The sequence below is a fragment of the Ovis canadensis genome, chromosome 9, assembly GCF_042477335.2.
Source record: "Ovis canadensis isolate MfBH-ARS-UI-01 breed Bighorn chromosome 9, ARS-UI_OviCan_v2, whole genome shotgun sequence".
Taxonomy (NCBI): Eukaryota; Metazoa; Chordata; class Mammalia; order Artiodactyla; family Bovidae; genus Ovis; species Ovis canadensis.
In genome coordinates this window covers 85,331,288-85,349,249 of record NC_091253.1, presented here as the reverse complement: position 1 = coordinate 85,349,249, position 17,962 = coordinate 85,331,288, and the positions used below count along the sequence as shown (strand labels likewise).

The following is a 17,962-nucleotide window of genomic DNA, read 5'->3' as shown; positions in this document are numbered from 1 at the left end:
CTGGGCAGATCTGCTGGAGAAGGGATAGGCTACCCACTCCAGTATTCTTGGGCTTCCCCTGTGGCTCAGCTGGTAAAGAATCTGCTTGCAATGTGGGAGACCTGGGTTAGATCCCTGGCTTGGGAAGATCCCCTGGAGAAGGGAAAGGCTACCCACTCCAGTATTCTGGCCTGGAGAATTCCATGGACTCTATAGAGTGGGTCACAAAGAGTCAGACACCACTGAGTGACTTTCACTTTCACTTTCTAATTGACTAAGCTATATATTTCACTTGGAAGAGGGGATCTATCAGTTTTGTTTTACAACAAAGTAACTTGATTTTTCAAAAAAAGAAGATACTTCTAGCAAACTCCTTGCTGCTGCTGCTGCTAAGTCACTTCAGTCGTGTCCGACTCTGTGCGACCCCATAGACGGCAGCCCACCAGGCTCCCCTGTCCCTGGGATTCTCCAGGCAAGAACACTGGAGTGGGTTGCCATTTCCAGTATGAAAAAGGATCTAAAGAAGCTTCTGATATTTTCCAAATGGGGAAGTATGATAGCTAAATAATGCAACAATGATTTATATTTGCGGAAGGAGAGTTAAAATATATTTCTATAATCAATATTAGAATAATTCCACTAGGAAGAAATATAATTCAATGAAGAAAACGTGAAAGGGAAGATGCTGACTGGCTATGGCCTCCATTCCCAATAAATTTCATCGTGATTCCCTAAAAGTGTTATAGCTTATCCCCCCACCCCCCGCCAAAAAAGGGAATAATTTAACAATCATGGGGCAAGCCCTATATAAAAATCAAAACTTAGAATACTAATGTTTTGGAAAAACATCAGGCTTTTCTGCTGGTTTTCTCCCTCAGAGAAACAGCTGCTGATTTTTCCCCTTGAAAGCACATTCCTAGGCTCTTGAACTCCTGGCCTTGGACACTTGATGACCACATGAACAAAGGTATCCACTATAAACTAATTGTGTCATTTGATCCTCCATACCACAAAATCAGTTAATGCAGTCAGTCTGTCAAATATATATATATATATATATATATATATATATATATATATATATATATATATATATATATGATAGGTCTACAGAAGGTCTGGAAGTTACTAGCTATATAAGGTTCTAAGTTATATAATTAGGTGACTCAGCTTCCTATGGCCACTACTTGTGCTACACTGCTTTCCCTTTCTCAGCCCACACCCACGACTTCATAAGGAGCTCCCTGTAACCAGTTAATGATCAAAAAAGAGATTCATTAGATGAATTGTATGTTCATGATATTACCAGCACTAGCTGGAAACAGACTGGTGCATACTCACTCAGAGTGGCCCTGAAAAATAGTGGAGAAAGAAAGTCCTGCCCATTGGTAGAACGTCACGGTACATCTGAATAGCCGTTTTGTCTAGGCTGAAAATTAGCCAGAAGTACCAATCTATACCAGCTCATAAGTAGTAGTTAATGATTTAGCCAGATGGTCAGAGAATTAGAAAGGATGGAATTGGAAATTTGGTAAAAAGGAGGACTGTGAAACAGCTATGTGGATGATCTTTTGGAATGGGGAAAGGGTATGAAATATTTGTGTGTGTGTGTGTTCACACTCAGTTGCTCAGCCGTGTCCTACTCTTTGTGACCCCATGAACTGTAGCCCACCAGGCTCCTCTATCCATGAGATTTTCTAGGCAAGAATACTGGAGTGGGTTGCCATTTTCTCCTCCAGGGGATCTTTCCAACCCAAGGATCAAACTTGCATCTCCTATGTCTCCTGCATTGCAAGCGGATTCTTTACCACTGAGCCATCAGGGAAGCCCCATGAAATATTTGAATCCCATGTGAATACCCACAACAGAGCACCACTGCAGAGGCTCTCAATGATAAAGTGGACAAGATAACATTCTGAGGATGTCATATGACAGTCAGCCTTTTTTCCCCAGTGCTTTCCCTGTGCTTTTTTTTTCCAGTGCTTTCTCCAAAGATTTGTCTTCAGAGTATCAATGGCAGCATCAAGCTGGCTGTGCAAAGGGCCACCAAGGCAAATCTTGCTACCAGCATGGCTGAGTTCGCAGCTTCCCAACAGTAGGAGCCAACAATGAGCCCTGGTGGACCAGCTAGCCAATCTGATTGCCTTCGGTTGATGACCTTGATCTCCTTCCAGAAAGAAGGAGGGGAAGATTTGTCCTCCCTGGAATAAATACATTCTGGATATGGATTTGCCTTTTGCAAGCACCACCATCCACATACTTATTGATCATCATAGTACCCATCACAACATTTCTTCTGACCAAGGCACTAATTTCTCAGCAAAAGAAGTACAGCCACTGGCTTATGACCATGAAATTCTCTGGTCTTGCCACACACTCCATCATCCAGAAGCAGCTGGCGTGACAGAATGGTGGAATCACCAATTGAAGGCTCAGTAATGTCACCCACTGGGAGATAACACCTTGAAAATTTATGGCACTATCTTATAGCCTGCAGTATATGCTTTGAGTCAACAGCCCATATAGAGTATTATTTCTTCCATAACTAGGACACTTGGATCTGGAAACCAAGTATTAAAGTTATAGGGCCTGCTTTTATTATTATGCTTAAACAAAAATTTTGCTTCCCACTCCTGAGATTTGGGGCTCTGCTAGTTCCATTATGGGCATCAAAAAATGGTTCTACCATACTCAAATTTGAGATTTCCTCCTTGTCATTTCAGATTCCTTGTGCCATTAAACTAATGGACAAAGAAAGGTTTTGCTGTCCATGTTAAGTTGATTGGTCCCAAATGTAAAGATGAAAATAGGACTGCTGCTGAACAATAGGGGCCTGAAGAGGGTTATCTGTAATTCAGAGGATTCTCTGGGGTTCTGTTTATTACTTCCATGTTCAGTATTAAAGTTGATAGAGGATTTTACCAGCCCAATAAAGAAAGAACAACTAGGGACACAGACTCTTCAGGAATGAAGCCACAACCCAGCAAAGAAAGAATCCTCACAAACCAAAGGACTAGTTAAAAGGAAGAGGTACATGAAAGTGGATCAGAGAAGAAGAAAAGCTACAGATATAGTTTCATATTGTTGTTGTTGTTTAGTCGATAAGTCGTGTCAACTCTGCAACCCCGTGGACTGCAGCACACCAGGCGTCCCTCTCCTTCACCGTCTCCTGGAGTTTGCCCAAATTCATGTTCATATGCAGATCCTATATCTGTCTGCCTATCACTATATATCTGTTACAGCCTTGTGATCAGCTAGAGAAGTGAGATCTGCAGCAACTATGTGTATTTTCTTCCTTGTGTTTTTATGTACATATTTGTATAAAGAAATCACTTCCTCCTTTTTCCTTTCCCCTGCTCTGTCATACAAGGGATGCTGGTTGATCATTTAACTTTAGAATTTAGCCTTGTGGGTTATACAATGGGATTTTGACTAACCTGTGAGAGTCACTAAGATCATTCAAACACGGATGCACTGACGGATGAAACTTTGTTATCTCCCTTATTGGGGAAAAGGGGAGCATGCCTTCATTTGTTAAAGGGATAGCTGTATCAAGAGAAGCACCGCAGTGCTGCTGGGGTTGTTTCATCAAGTTTATGTGTGGATAGAAGGCTGTGAGTGGATGCAGAAGGGACAAAGGGCTGGACTGTGCCTAACAGCACCTTCCTCGCTCAACCCCACAGCTTTCTGTGGACATTCTTCCTTTCTATGTACATTCTATGCACACCACCTTTTTCAGACTAACTCAGCAGCTGGCTTCCTATTGGGTTCTATCATCTGGGGCACTAGCAGGAAATTGGAAGACAGCAGAAGGGAGAAGGCGTTCTGTTTCTTTGGATTCCTGGCTGTGCCCACAGAAGCAAGGGCAATGATGCCATCATAACTGGCTATTGAGGACCCTGGCCTGCACAGCCACCTCACTTCTCACAGAAGAAAGGAAGTGAACCAGCTGAGAGCAGGGACTGTCTTGAACTTATGAGTCCCCTACAGTGCCTGGCCTAGAGCAAAACTCATAGCACTCTCATGCCTCTTTGATTTTGATAAAACAAATATACAGAAAAATTACCTTCTGGACCATTTTTAGTTGTACTGTCATGTTAAGTATGCTCACTTTGTTGAAACAGATGTCCAGAACTTTTCACCTAGCACATCTCTATACCCGTTAAATAACAAGTCCCCTTTCCTCCTCCTTCCAACCCCTGGTAACCACCACTCCACTTCCAGTTTCTATTAGTTTCACCACTTTAGAAAAATAGGCAGATGATTTCTTTTAATTAACATAATTGTAGAATCTCCAAGTTGGAAAAAACCTTAGAAGTAATCTAGTTTAGAAGTTACCTAGTGTATGGTCCCACCTTTTCCATCTTAAATCCAGTAACCATTACTTTTTAATCATTTGATCTATGCTGGAGAAATCCCAGTGACTGCTTCAAAAAGGTGAGGAGACATACTATGAGGAGACACTTTCTGAGATTTTTAAAAAAAAAAAAAAAAACAGTTCTTTCTTACATTAACAGGAAATGTTGAACTTATCCCCACTGATCTTGGTCTATTTTCCAGAACAGAACAAGTTTAACTTCACTGAAGTTTACATGTTTTTGTGGTATTTTAAAAACATGATTTTATCACGTGTTTTAGCCTGTAAGATTTACATGGAGAAAATCAGGAACACAAATTAAGACCATCAACTGCTGCTGATACTCAACACTCAGCAACAGCATACCATGTAGCCAGAGGTCTCCATAGCCAACGGGAAGGCAGAATTCAGGAGCTAATTTAAACAGTGAATAAATTCTTGTTCCTGAGACCCATTGCACACCCAGGCCTTTAAAAACAAATCTTCCTCCACATGTTCACAGGATTACTGACAGTTTCTCATTAGATGACTACTTAGCTCATTAATAAACCAAGAGATTCTCTCCCAGGTAGTCACAATATCTGTGGGCTTCCCTAGTGGCTTAGACGGTAAAGCGTCTGTCTGCAATGCAGGAGACCCGGGTTTGATCTCTGGGATAGGAAGATCCCTTGGAGAAGGAAATGGCAGCCCACTCCAGTATTCTTGCCTGGAAAATCCCATGGACCGTGGAGCTCATTAATAAACCAAGAGATTTTCTCCCAGGTGGTCACAATATTTACTGCAATGCAAAGACGAAAACTGTCGCTAATGAAATCTCATTCAGAAAAGTGCATCACCTCAAGATGACTTCTTTTTTTAAATTTTTTAATTAATTTATTTATTTTACTTCACAATATTGCATTGGTTTTGCCATACAAGATGATTTCTGAAGTTACAGAGGCAGGATACGATCCTGTTCTTGCAGTGTTTCAAGCAACATTCCTGGCAACCTCTTCCTCAAATAACTGAAGCATAAGTTCTTTATACCACAAATTTATACTGTTGCTATGTGCTCAGTCGCTAGTTGTGCCCGACTATTTGTGACCCCATGGACTGTAGCCAGCCAGGCTCCTCTGTCCATGGGATTCTGCAGGCAAGAATACTGGAGTGGGTAGCCATTCCCTTCTCCAGGGGATCTTCCTGACCCAGAGATCAAACCTGGGTCTCTTGAGTCTCCTGCATTGGTAGACGGATCCTTCACCACTAGCACCACCTGGGAGGCCCCAAAGAAATATAACCAAATAATAATAATAACAAATTTGAAGAACATGGAGGCTATGATGAAATACCTCTGATGGAAGATCAGGAGCTGAGTGAGCCTTGCACAAGAATTTGACTATAGGAGGTTACTGCCTCTGAGATGTGATATATGCCTTGGGCAACTGTCTTCATCATCTTCATCATGATTATTGTTAAATGCACTCAGTATGCCTTGGATATACTAGAAGCATTTAATGTCAGTTTAAGAGAGAAATGTAAGAATTGGTAAAGGCCAGGAAGCAATAATTTATAAAGAATAAATGTAAATTATAAATAAACATATGGAAAAATCTCTCTGGCTTATAATCAAAGAAATGGCAATGGAAACAACGTTAAGATACTGTTTCTGTCTCAACACTGAGAACAACAGACATTCTCAGTACTATAGACATGTAAACTGGTACAACCTTTCAGAGATTAATTTGCTAATATGTAACAGAAACCATAAAAATATTAATATATTTTCATCCAGAAACTTTATTTCCTGAAATAAAGAAATAACTTTTTAAATGGGCACACAAAAAGTGTGTACCAGGGTTTCACAATTTGTAATCATCAAAAATCAAAAACATCCAAATAGCACGCAATGGATGATAAATAAGTTATGAATTACCCAGGAGATGGAATTCTATGCAACCATTAATAAAAACAAACATTACACAGCACTTACCATGCAGCAGGCTCTATTCTAAGCAATTTGTAAATATATTAACACATTTAATCTTTACTACAATCCTATGATGTAAGTAATATTATTGCCCCCATTTTACAGAGAAAAACTCAAGCAAAGAAGTTAAGTAACTTGCCCAAGACCACTGAATTAGATGGCGCTGAGCTATTCAAACTCAGAAAGTCTGTTCTGATGCCAGAATTCTATACTCTTAACCATCACACCATTATACTATAGAAGAATATCTAATGTCACGTTAAAAATCTCAAAATATACTTGTAAAAATATTTTAAACAAAATTATATCAGGTGTGTGTGTGTGAAAGGTTGCTGCTGCGAGCCAAGTACTACACCAGGATTTGTGACCTCCAGAAGAGAGGATTTTGATCTGGGGTCAGAGACGAGGCTTGACTACTTGGAGCCTTTTGTGTAGCGAAGTTTTATTAAAGTATAACAGAGATAGGGAAAGCTTCTGACACAGATATCAGAAGGGGACAGAGAAAGTGCCCCCTTGCTAGTTTGCAGCAAGGTGTTTTGTCTGTTAGAAAGCTATTAATCCAGTAAGAGAGACACCTCAAGGCTGACAGAGGTTCACCAGGCCCCTCTCCCAAAGTATGCACTTTTGAGATAGGATGGCACAAGGTGTGTCATCCCCCAGCCATAAAACCAATGACAAGAATACTGGTTTGTTGAGCCATTATCAGCCCAAGGTTTGAGAAAACAAAAGTTAGTCTTAGGCAGAACCATTCTGAAGAAAGGCAAATTCCAAAGCAAATACACAGCTTCATTAACCTAAGAAAACACATACTGGTTAGCTCAAGGCAGAGGCAGGTGTCGTCGACACAGAATTAAAAGAAGCCTCTTCTAATTCAGTGTAGAGAAGGAAAAGAAGCGTCTGCCACTTGCAGTCTCTTTCCTCCTGCCGCCTGGGGGCCTCGGCCTCCCCGCCTGTTACCCTCTCATGTGTTAATATGTGTCCACACGTATGGCAAAATACTGACTGTTACTGAAATCATATACAATTTTTTAAACTTTTTTCTTTCTTCTATTTTTCTAATTTTATTTTTTTGCCAAGAAACACATGTTGTTGGCCTTCTGGTTCCACATCCATGGATTCAACCAACCGCAGATCCACAGAAACCTACCCATCCAAAGAAACCCACTGGTGAAAACCATAGACACAAGAGCCCACTGCACTAGGCAATTTTATACAAGGGACTTGAACGTCTATGGATTTTGGAACTAATCTCCCACAGAGGCCAAGGGATGACTGTGTTACATTAATGAATTTCAAAATAAAAGAATGCTCTCAGTACCATCACTGAAAGATTCCTGATGGCCACTGCCCTCAGCCTAGAACTGGAAGGGACCCAGTTCTTAGCATGACTGTTTGAACCCACTGGAGTACTTCACATCAGTGTGCCTCCTTCTTTCTTGACCATGAGATACAGCTGTTGTTTTTAAATCTTCAAGAAAACTAAATAAAGGATCTTAACCTGAACTGATAGCACTTTGTATATATACATATCTCTTTTAACAATAAATATTTTTATGATTTCAACACCTGAAGTTTCAAAGCACTCAACCTGTGCCCAAGTAAAGTCGCTCTGTGCTCGGCCTTCAACCCTGAGCCATCTGAGTTTATCAGTGAGCATATACTTAACTTTAGCAACACAATTTCCAGCTGGTGAGGACACTGTTGCTTCTTATGGGGTCTTCTAGGACCTCTGACTCACCGAAATTTCCTAATGGCCATTGCTTTATGGTACTACACTGATCCTGGATCTCTTCCATGGTAATTCTCAGCTGAACCCATTTGGGGATTTAAATTGCCTTCAGGGAATGGGCAAACAAAATATGACAGAAATCAAACCAGCACCAACCACACAGACTCTGTCCACACCATGTGGAAAGAAAACAATTGTCTGTGGGCCAGTGAGACAGAGGCAATAATTACATTCTGTCAAAGAGCAATCCTCGCTCTGGACATCCCTCACATAGTACTGTGCGCAGGGTTTGCAAAGTGTGTAACAAGCAGGGCGAGCCTGTGCGCCTGCAAAGGGTGCTGCAGCAACTTGCATCAGAATCAAGCCCACAAACTCCCTGGCAGCTCTCCCCACCTGGCATTGGTGGCCTCGATTATTCCCGTGGCAGAAAAGCCCCTCAGAGACCTAAGCAGAAGGCTCAAGATTCTATAGCATCAACCAGAATAGCACATAAATATGTTGAGGGGACGTATCCCTGGGCACTAGTAACCCATTCCACAATTTTCTAACATCCACTTTGGCAGTGTTGCTGAGATCCCCCTGGGCTCCAACACTGCAACCGAGTGGGCAGAATTCTAAGATACCCCCAAGACTCCATCACCCAGGTTGCATCCACCTGTATAATCCCTCCCCTCAAGCGGGGGTAGAATCTGGAACTGTGATGGGAAGGCCACTTCCTCAATTAGGTTACACTATATGCTTCCCCAGTGGCTTAGATGGTAAAGAATCTGCCTGCAATGCGGGAGACGCATGTTCGACCACTGGGTCAAGAAGATCCCCTGGAGAAGAGAACGGCTACCCACTCCAGTATTCTTGTCTGGAGAATCCCGAGGACAGAGGAGCCTGGCGGGCTACAGTCCTCGGGGTTGCAAAGAGTTGGACTTCACTGAGCGACTAACACTTTCACTTCCTTTCATATGACCAGTAGTGACGGGACAGCCACTCCATCCCAGCCAGCTAGAGAGAGGTGAGCTCCTCCTGGCCTGGAAGAAAGCAGACATCTGGGCTGCAAACTGCCTGTAGGAGAGACAACTGGCAGGGAACCTCAGGAGTTCTTGAGAGCTGAGGGTGGTCCCGGCCAAAGGCTAGCAAGCAAAGAGGGATGTCAGTCCTACAGCCTCAAGGAAATGAATCCAGCCAACAACCAGTGACCTGGGAAGACAGCCCTGAGCCTCAGATGACAGCCCCAGCTGCCACTGGATTTCAGCCTGGGATGACTTTGAGCAGGATCCAGCTAGCCTATGCCAAACTCCTGACACCCAGGAACTAAGAGATAATAAGCCTGTGTTATTTGAAGTCCAAGCCCCCAGCAATAGAAAACTAATGCAATAACCGTCTTGGTGACATTATCAGCACATGTGCTGCTGAGGTTCTTTCTCATACTTCTACTCTCTTCAGAAGGAATGCCTGTCCATAACATTCACCCCCTAAGGAACACAGAGAGGGATAATTGATATCTGTTTAATACTGTGGAGTTCATTGAACCTTCACATGCAACCTCACTTGAATTTTTCATCATTAATCTGAAGGAGTCCAGGCAGTGATGATTAGAAACAAAGATTCAGGAGCCACGCTGCCTGAATTCAACTCCCTCTTCTCCCCCACTTACTCACCAGATGAGCTCAAGCCAATTCCTTGACTTCTCTGTGTCTCAGTTTCCTCCCCTGTAAAACAACAATATGATAAAAGCCTAGCTCCTATTAAGCACTGGACAAGTGTTTATTGTTTTTGTAATCAATGCTGGAATCTAAATACACCACAGAAGCACAACTAACTTTGTTTCCTGCTATACTACATTGCAAGAACTGAAGCCTATGGTTTTAGCAGGTTCTACAACACTGAATGAAAGTCACTCAGTCGTGTCCGACTCTTTGCAACTCCATGGACTATACAGTCCATGGAATTCTCCAGGCCAGAATACTGGAGTATTCTGAATGAACTCCAGAATTCCAGAACACTGGAGTGTGTTTTCCTAGAGAAAAGTAACCCACATCAGGGAAATAACAGATTTCCACCATTTACCTATTGTCCTGAGTAGAATATTAAGGAGGCTGGGGTGGGGAGGATGAATGTAGGCGAGAAAGAATGAGCTTTCTGCACCCCCTAGAAATGACCACAGCTCCAGGGGCAAGCAGGAGTGTGACCAGGTAAATCAAATCCTGGTTCCAACAGAATTCTGGATTTGAGATGAGACCACAGATGTAAGTGGGTTCATGACGCTATAATGAGACTCACACAGCCCACATCACACACACTCTGGAGCATAGACGGGCTGCCATGTTGACTAGCTGCAACAGGCGTTCCTCCCAGGTAAACTCAGTCACAGAAAATCCATTAAAAAAACAGTTGGCGAGGGGTTGGCAATGCCTCCCAAGGGGCTGCCAAATCCATATGTAACAACAGTGGTCTTGCCACTGGGATTGTTCAAGGTGAGCTGCTCGAGTATCCACCATCATAATATGGAGACAGGCCACTTTCTAGTTCAAAGAGTACCCCACCAGGCTGTCCCATAGGTCAGGGCTGCTGTGGACACAAAGGTGCTTTAGCTTGTGGGCACCTCTCTGGTTATACTCTGGAGAAGTTTAAGGGATAAAGGCATATTTTCCCAATGTGTTTTGGTCCCATGATATCACTGACTAAAGGCCTACTTAGTCATCCCTCATCTTCTTGACTAATTTCTCAATTTAAGTGTTAAAGAACTCTTGTCAGTGTGGAGGGAATATGTGAGTATATCCTTTTGTGTGTGTGTGTGTGTGTGTGTGTAATAAATGCCCCTCTTTTGTCTCTCTCTGTGCACAGCCCTCACCTGAGCAGCCTTCATGCCGCAGAGAGATGAGGCCCTTCATTTCTGATACTTTCCCATCACTCCTCTCAGGGCTTCCCAGGCGGTGCTAATGCTAAAGAACCTGCCTGCCAATGCAGGAGATGTAAGAGACACAGGTTCAATCCCTGGTTCGGGAAGATCCCCTGGAGGAGGGCATGGAAATCCACTCCAGCATTCTTGCCTGCAGAATCCCATGGACAGAGGAGCCTGGTGAGTTACAGCCCATGGGTTGCAAATGGGGGTCACAAAGTGTCAGACAAGACTGAAGCGACTTAGCACGCATCACTCCTCTTCCCACTAAACAATCAGTCATGGACAAAGGAAATGGGAAACTACAGAAAGGAACTTTACCTTATCTCCTAATCACTCAAAGACATATTGATTCATTTCAGAGCATTTACCTTAATTCACACTGGAAGCTATCCCGAAAGATCCAAAAGGAGGCAGTAAAGCTTCAATGCCTGCAGGTGCGCACAGTTAGCCCACAGCAACTATGTGATCTAGGTTGAAAGGAACAAGCCTAGATGACTCGGCTTTCAAAACACTGTGCAGACCTACCAGCCAAACAAACATCTCACCAGTGGGCCACGGGTGGCTTGGGGCCACTTCTGTAACGACCCTTGACCTAGAGAGTAGGAAGTTCTTTCAGAAGCCAGTCTGATAGGAGGAATGCAGACCCCCAAGCAAAGACAGGAGGAGCTCAAATGAGAAAGCCAAAGCAACTAGAACTGCTCTCTGAAAACTGCCAACCCAGCTGATAGGTGAACTCAGAATTCTCCACTTGGCGTGGCCTGGAAGTCTAGGGGCAGGCTGCAGTGACACACCAGTCTAAACACAGAGGGCTGCAATCAAGAGCAAATGCCTCCTTGCTGGAACCCAATTACTCTTGAGATTTTGATCAAAGAAAAACATTTCCTCTTTCTAATAAAAAAAAAAAAATCCAATCACTACTATGGTAGAGTGGGTTTCAAGCCATTTAGCTCCTCTAATCAGGGCATTACCCAGTGAGTAGAGGTCTTTTTCCCGGGAAGAACTCCCTGCTAAAATCCCTTTGAGAGCACATTTCGCCCTAGCAGAGCTTGGTCTAGGCCTAACAGTACACACAGTCCTCAGTGAGTGTAGTCTGTGGATTACGTGTGTGGCAACGTGTCAAACTGAAAACTTTTCTCTCAGTTTAGAGATGATAAACCCATGGCAAACTTTTAGTGCCCAATAACTAGTGACAGAACGCAGACCCCTCACCTTCAACAAGAATATCAAAGAGAGAGATGAGAGGGAGACAACTGAGAAAAGAATTTGTGAGAAGGATTTATTTGGAGAGAGCTATACTTTTAACCCCTGGGAAAGAGGTGAAGGCCAGTTAGTTCCACTTCAAGCCTGGTGAAGGGCAGTTTACTCCTGCATTGCAGAAATCACCTTGGATTGAAAATCCTACAAGGTGGGAAGCAGACTTGAGTGGCCGACCTGAGTTCAAGGACGTATTGGAATCAGATGGGCCTGCACTCCCAGAGCTCATCAGTGCAAAGAACGCTTGCATATTTCCAGTGATAAAGTGGACATGGGGCTGTGTGAGGGCTGGTGTGAGGTCACGTGAGGGCCTTCTAAGTAGGGTCTCCTAGATGCTTGATGAAAGCTAGAGGTGACTCTAGATTCCTTGGGATGAAGAGGGAGTAAATGAAGAACCAAAGAAGAGACAGTGCATCGTCTGCATAAACAGAACTACACTGGGGAAAGGGCCTCAGTGATTAGAGCCGCAAGCAGGGATTGGGGTGGGAGTGTGGGGCTGGGGAAGTGGGTAGTCTCTGAAAAGCCTATAAAAACACCCAGGAGGAAAAATGTTAGCCTTAAATTCCTGCCAGGTCCAGAGACTATAAAGCCGTGTGACAGCAATGACACCAAGTCAAAACTTTCTGGCTCCCTTTATCTTTCCATTCTGACAAGGAGGATTCGACCAGCCACTGGGATGGGAGGAAAAAGGAAACACACGTGATGGGACCAAGCACACCCCTTCTCTGTGTGCGCCAGGAGAGGACCCCCGGCAGCAAAGTGCCCTGCCAACGAAAAGATTCCCTGAGACTTATCTTAGATTTACTAGATTTCATCAAGGTATTAAAAGTGAAGTATAAACTCACCTCCCACACAAGGAATTCATTTTGGTCACACCTGCCTATTCTTGTTTAAACTTTTCATCACATAATGATGGGTATCTAACTGGATTCCTCAATTAGCATATGGCCCACGTGAGTCCTTTACTCATTTCCATTTGAGGATAATATTTTTCTGAAGTTTAAGTTTCGGAATCACTGCAGATGGTGACCGCAGCCATGAAATTAAAAGATGCTTACTCCTTGGAAGGAAAGTTATGACCAACCTAGATAGCATATTCAAAAGCAGAGACATTACTTTGCCGACTAAGGTCCATCTAGTCAAGGCTATGGTTTTCCCAGTAGTCATGTACAGATGTGAGAGTTGGACTGTGAAGAAAGCTGAGCACTGAAGAATTGATGCTTTTGAACTGCGGTGTTGGAGAAGACTCTGGAGAGTCTCTTGGACTGCAAGGAGATCCAACCAGTCCATTCTGAAGGAGATCAACCCTAGGATTTCTTTGGAAGGAATGATGCTAAAGCTGAAGCTCCAGTACTTTGGACACCTCATGCGAAGAGTTGACTCATTGGAAAAGACTCTGATGCTGGGAGGGATTGGGGGCAGGAGGAGAAGGGGACGACCGAGGATGAGATGGCTGGATGGCATCACTGACTCGATGGATGTGAGTTTGAGTGAACTCCGGGAGTTGGTGATGGACAGGGAGGCCTGGCATGCTGCAATTCATGGGGTCGCAAAGAGTCGGACACAACTGAGCGACTGAACTGAACTGAACTGAACTGAAGCTTCAGAAAATCTTCTCTAATGAGAAAGAATTTAGAGGGTTTGGTGGGCTTGTTTTGTTGGTGGGTTTAGTTTTATTTTTTGATGTTCTTCCTGCTGCTTCCTATATTTCTAATTGTTCCCATAGAGTTTATAGTTATCTTGTCCTTAATCTAGCAGCAAGTATCTGTACTATTGATTCAACATTACTAGGTTGTCATAGATTGAAAATCTGGGTGTGAGCAAATTGCTGTAAAAATAATTAAAGTCTGAGGATTGGAGGCTTGGACAAGGAAAAGCCAAAGAAATGGTGACAATTAAGTAACCTGAACTTGGAATTAAAATGTAAAAGGCAAAATGTCAGGAGGTTAGCAAGCAGCTGTTCTCTCCATTTCTATCACAGATAGAATTTTTTTTTAATAAAAAAATGCAGCTACCTACGTTGTACTAAATCAGGTTGGAGGCAGAAGGAGAGGTTAGAAGGGGAATGCTTTGTAGCTGCTCATTTTCTTTGCTTCCTTGTCCCTTCCTGAAAAGCCAAGCCAGAAAGACGACACCTGGCTGCTACTCCTAAACTCTAGGACTTTGGCTGCATCACTGCTGGGAGGAAACCTGATTCTATCATTGGTGCAAGGACTCCAATTTGCTCAAATGACTGATGGCAAAATACTATCAGAATCTCTGAGTTAACACGCAGAAGTATGTTAAAATCTCAATATATTTTCAGTTACTTGCCATCAGCTATGGCCTTAAGTAGAACATGTTAAAACAACATATGGAAAATTGCTATGTGAGTCATTTTAAAGTAATTCTTTTTTTAAGGAATTTAAGTCTAATTAAGTCTGATAAAATACTAGAAGAGAGAGAGAAGAGGAGTTTGGGAAGATAGCTGGAGAGTCTGTAGAGTTTTTTATTTACAACTTTAAATAATGAAGAAAGTGACCCCAAAAAAAAAAAGGAGTTAATCCTTGCTAGGGAATTTGAGGATTCAGAGAAGTGGGTTCAGGAAGGGAAGAACATTTGGGAAACTGCTCTCCTGGGCTGAGGAAAAAGCTTAGCATAACTTCTACAGGCATGGGAGGGAAAGGACCACACCTCATCCCACAAATGGAGTTGGCAGGGAGAAGAGGGATGGTTGACATATTGAATACATGTTTCTATAAGTTAGAAAGAATTTTCGTGACCAATCAGAAGGGACTCCGAACGGCACCCAAAGAGTTGTATAGGGGAAACTTAAGAAGGATTCCTTTAACATTTGGAGAGGATCTTTACTATCAAGTGCATAGCCTTGGAGCAAGTCTATATGAGTTGGATTGTAGCAATGTCAGTTAGCAGCTGTGTGAGTCTAGGCAAGTTACTGGTCTTCTCAAGCCTTCAGTTTTGATACTAGTAAAACAGGGATGCTACCAGAATCTACTAGGTAAGGTGCTGTGAGATGTCAGTGTATTAGTACATGAGAAGTGCTTAGAACAAGGCCTTGAACAGAGAGGGTACACTGAAGTACACAGGTTTCAGGAGACAACAGCTCTACCAAACAATGGATGAAGAAAACAGAGGAGAAAACCAAGGCTCACAAAGGTTAGCAACTGTTTAAAATCAAACTTAAGTCTCTGTTCCTAAACTCAGGGCTTCCCACCATAATGCACTGCTGCCGTGAAACCAAGGTTGTTGGTGGTTTAGCTGCTCAGTCGTGTCCGACTCTTTGCGACCCCATGGTCTGAAGCACGTGAGGCTTCCCTGTCCTTCACTATCTCCCGGAGTCTACCCAAACTCATGTCCATTGAGTCAGGGATGCCATCCAACCATCTCATCCTCTGTCGTCCCCTTCTCCTCCTGACCTCAATCTTTCCCAGCATCAGGGTCTTTTCCAGTGAGTTGGCTCTTTGCATCAGGTGGCCAAATTATTGGAGCTTCAGCTTCAACATCTGTCCTTCCAATGAATAGTCAGGATTGATTTCCTATAGGATTGACTGGTTTGATCTCCTGGCTCTCCAAAGGACTCTCAAGAGTCTTCTCCAGCACTACAGTCTGAAAGCACCAGTTCTTTGGTGTTCTACCTTCTTTATTGTCCAGCACCATATCTGAAAGGGACCAAGTCTAGCTTCACCTCCTTCTGCTTCTATGGGCTATACTCTGAGGGAAGGTCATTGAGAAATGACCAAATGATGAGTACTGTCTCATTCAAAGGCATCTTGAAAGAAAACATAGTGATTCTAGTCCACTGACCCTGGAGACAGAAAGTCTTGGCTCAAATCTTAGCTCAATTTCTACAGCAGCCCTGTGACCCTGAAAAAGCACTTTAACCTCACTGAAACATAGCCTAGGAGTATTATGTGCCCACCTGAGTGAGTATATGTGAGAATAACATTAAAAATTCTTACATTTTATTCTTTGTTACATAACTGAGTTATATGTAATGCTTTACAAATAAAATGTGATTTGTGTAGAAAAATAAAAGCACTGATACATGGTAAGCCTTCAGATTTTACCTGTGCTTGTCATCATCACCAACAACAGGGCTCAGCTATCCAACTGATACTTGAATTTCCTCTACAGCACTGACTTTTCAATTTCCTCTCATCATAACTCACGGAGGGAAAAAAAATACTAGCCACATGTGGTACTGAGCCCCTGAAATGTGGCTAACGCAACTGAGGAATTGAAGGTTGACTTTTATTTTATTTTAATTAACTTAAATTAAAAGTCACATGTGGAAAGTAGCCACTCTACTAGTGTATATCTAGAACTTATCACGGTACATCTTAATGACTTTAATGTAAAGAAAATGATAATAAAAGGTGCCATTACTTGAACATTTATCGGGGGTCAGACATTAGTCTAAGCCCTTTCTATAGGCATTATGTGATTTACCTCTCAGACAATTCAACCTGGGAAGTACCATTATTATGTCCTGTTTTCGACTGAAGAAACTGAGATCACAGCTAGTACGTCATGAAGTTGAGGTTCAAACCCAGGTCTGCCCCCAGAGCACAGAGCTGAGCTGTATTCCTTCCCACAACAATATCCACTGGCAGTGTGTGTGTGTCTGTTTTTACTTTCAGTGGGTAGGAAAAAGCTGTATGAAAGACTTGAGAATAAATGACTCTTTCTCTATCCTTTAAAAAATATCCTCTACTTAGTGCCCCAGACTGGCCTCTAAAAGAAGGAAAATTCTGAGTGAGGACTCTTCCAGTTCTAAAAACAAATGTCTCTGTGGCCCATCTGAAGCTATGATACTATTTTTACACTTACTTTAGGTTTTTTTCTTGCCTGTTTCTGAGAGGATTTGAGGGGGATTATAGATTAAGACATTTGAAGATCATAAAAAGCAGAGGTCATTTGGAAAAAAATTAATGGGTTAAAGATTTTAAGCACCTGATTTCTGAGACAGAGGACTGACAAAAGCTTTCCAGCTAAGGCAATTAATTTATATTATTATTAACAACTACTTAATAAAAATGTGGAGGCATTAGGTTATGCACAGGACGTGTTGTTCTTTTTTTTTTTCCAGACAATGAAATCAATCAAATTGGAATATGGTTTTCATTAAAGACACGGGTTGCTCATGTAATTTTCATCTCTCTTTCAAACAAACAAAAAAAAATAGTTAAGACTGCAGGAAAATATAACTCAGTGAAGGCAGTTCTCTGAGAAGAGAAGCCACATAGCTCAGGAGCTCATTGTTTGAGAGTGTGAGTGTCCTGCCCATGTCTGTCTGCACTAATTCAGACATGGCTTGCCTGCCGGGTCCTCTCTGAATGGCCTCTTCTGTCCATTGTTGCTGATAACCACTCAAAACTGGACTAGGGGTTAATAGGTCCCTCCACTACCATAAAGGATGAGAAATGTGGCCACTTGGCTCTACAAGTATGTTCTTTCATGTCAACGTGGGAAATCTTTATCAATTTAGAACTGCCTGTTGTCACTTACTTGCAGTTGAACTGAATTTTTGAGTGCATGTATGTGTAAAGGTTTAAGTGTATTGAATTTGTGGTTTTGTCTCATTATTTGAAGAAGAAAAATAATCATAATAATCACACACAGACACTAATTTGAAACAATAACATCTATGGGTATTTTCTAAAGAGTGATGATTTGTCTTTATCAGATCAAACAGTTAGAGAGGTTGGTTGTCTCTTACCCCTCAGCACACAGCTGCCTCTAACCCACTTTTTCCTTCCTATTTTCCTTGAGCTGGTCATA

General features: G+C 42.5%; 1 protein-coding gene across 48 annotated transcripts in view; it reads right to left on the bottom strand.

Annotated features, from left to right (window-relative positions):
• NCALD (neurocalcin delta) overlaps positions 1-17,962 on the bottom strand; it is a 478,889-nt gene that overhangs the window by 343,835 nt on the left and 117,092 nt on the right. For 18 of the 48 annotated variants that reach the window (XM_069600442.1, XM_069600456.1, XM_069600440.1 and 15 more), the window contains one exon: positions 9,684-9,734. The exons of 26 other annotated variants lie outside the window; for them this stretch is intronic. The gene's annotated coding sequence lies outside the window, so the exon portion shown is untranslated. Of the gene's footprint in view, positions 1-9,683; positions 9,735-11,295; positions 11,395-17,962 lie in introns of all 48 variants that reach the window. 4 more of the 48 variants (XM_069600446.1, XM_069600459.1, XM_069600463.1 and 1 more) reach the window with 1 other exon arrangement.